Below are 2,539 nucleotides of genomic sequence, written 5' to 3' on the forward strand. Positions count from 1 at the left end.
TAGTTCTTTAAAAATTAGAATGGAGCAGATGGAAGCTAATGACTTTATGAGAAACCAAGAAATTACAAAACAAAATCAAAAGAAAGAAAAAATAGAAGATAATGTGAAATAACTCATTGGAAAAACAACTGACCTGGAAAACAGATCCAGGAGAGACAAAAAAAAGAGCCTAGACATCATCTTCCAAGAAATTATCAAGGAAAACTCCCCTGATATTCTAGAACCAGAGGGTAAAATAAATATTGAAAGAATCCACCAGTCACCTCCTGAAAGAGATCTTAAAATGAAAACTCTTAGGAATATTGCAGCCAAATTCCAGAGTTCCCAGGTCAAGGAGAAAATGTTGCCAGGAGCTAGAAAGAAACAATTCAAGTATTGTGGAAATATAAACAGGACAACACAAGATCTAGCAGTTTCCACATTAAGGGATTAAAGAGCTTGGAATATGATATTCCAGAAGTCAAAGGAACTAGAATTAAAACCAAGAATCACCTACCTAGCAAAACTGAGTATAATACTTCAGGGGAAAAAATGGTCATTCAGTGAAATAGAGGACTTTCAAGCATTCTTGACGAAAAGGCCAGAATTGAATAGAAAATTTTGACTTTCAAACACAAGAATCAAGAGAAGCATGAATTGGTAAACAGGAAAGAGAAATCATAAGGGACTTACTAAAATGGAACTGTTTACATTCCTACATGGAAAGATAATATTTGTAACTCTTGAGACTTTTCTCAGTATTTGGTAGTTGGAGGAATTATATACATGTAGACAGAGGGCAAGGGTGAGTTGAATATTAAGGGATGATATCTAAAAAATTAAAATTAAGGGGTAAGAGAGGAATATATTGGGAGGAAGAAGGGAGAAATGGAATGGGGCAAATTACCTCTCACAAAAGAGGCAAGGAGAAGTTTTTCAATGAAGGGGAAATGGGGGGAGGTGAGAGGGAAAAAGTGAAGCTCACTCTCATCACTTTTGGCTTAAGGAGGGAATAACATGCACATTCAATTTAGTATGAAAATCTATCTTACACTACAGGAAAGTAGGGGAAAAGGGGATAAGTGGGATGTGTGTGGGGGAAATGATAGAAGGGAGGGAAAATGGGATGAGGGAGTAATTAGAAGTAAACCCTTTTGGGGAGGGACAAGGTCAAAAGAGAGAATAGAATAAATGGGGAACAGGGTAGGAAGGAGGGAAATATAGTTAGTCTTTCACAACATGACTATTATGGAAGTCTTTTGCATAACTACACATGCATAGCCTATATTGAATTGCCTGCCTTCTCAGTGGGGATGGATAGGGAGGGAGGAAGGGAGAGAAACTCAAAATTTTAGGAATAAATCTTGAGAATTGATTTTGCATGCAACTGGGAAATAAGAAATACAGGTAAAGGGATATAGAAATTTATCTTGCCCTACAGGACAAGAGAAAAGATGGGGATTAGGGAAGGGAGGGGTGTTAGAAAGGAAGGCACATTGGTGGAAGGGGCAATCAGAATGCAAAGAGTTTTGGGATGAGGAGAGGGGAGAGATGGGGAGAAAATTTGGAACTCAAAATCTTGTGGAAATGAATATTGAAAACTAAAATTAAATAAATAAAATAAAAAAAAAAAAAAGACTTGCCTTGGTTGCCCTGTGAGGAGGGTCTAAGTCAGTAAAGACCATGGGAGTTGAGTTTTTTCCAGTTTGGGAAGAGAAGATTATCTCAGTATCAAAATTGCAGAGTGAAGTTTTCCACTACAATGGCACTTTTTTCAAATCTCTCAAGAGAGGGATAAAGGAAAAGTGTGGGAGTGAGAATTAGAAAGAGGCAGTAGGCAGGAGCAGTGAGAAGCAGAGGCAGCAGCATCAGCAGATGGAGGACACTTCCCAAGAGACTGACTGAGCCTTGTAGCAATGAGAATTTTTCCTTTCCCTGCCTTGAAATGTCTCTTATAAAGGGAATCCAGCAGAGGGTGACTGAATTCTAATTTCTTAAAGAAACTACTGAGAACAATGGTGAATCTATGCCATTGTCTTGTTCTCCTTTTTGTTTTATCACCTGGCACGACATACAAAAGGGTTCATTACTTAAAGATATTTTTGGACATTTAAAAGTTTTGCTTATTGGTCATATTATTAAAATAGTGGTTTGTTGGATAAGATAACATTAATTTCATCTTGAAGTTGTTGTTGTTTTAGACAAACTGGGGCCTGGGAAATGACCTAAATTTAGAAAGGCCAAGGTCATCCACTGCTTGTTTTTGCTAAAAAAAGTTGATGAAAGAGAAGAAAAGCTTGTGTGGATAACTGATTTCACTAGATCCAACTAACTGGGAGATAACCCTGCTAGCTTAGCAAACAATAGATTGCATTGAAGTAAGGAGCATTTTACGACTTTTATCTGCAATTTGTATTTTTAAGGGTTTTATCTTGTTTTGTTTTTGCAGAGAAGGGAAGTCATGTGGAACTGGAATCAGGGGTGGGGAACCTGCAGCCTTGAGGCCACCTGTGGCCCTCTAGGTCCTCAAGTGTGGCCTTTTGACTGTCAGTTTCAACCA

The sequence above is a fragment of the Notamacropus eugenii genome, chromosome 2, assembly GCF_028372415.1.
Source record: "Notamacropus eugenii isolate mMacEug1 chromosome 2, mMacEug1.pri_v2, whole genome shotgun sequence".
Classification (NCBI taxonomy): Eukaryota; Metazoa; Chordata; class Mammalia; order Diprotodontia; family Macropodidae; genus Notamacropus; species Notamacropus eugenii.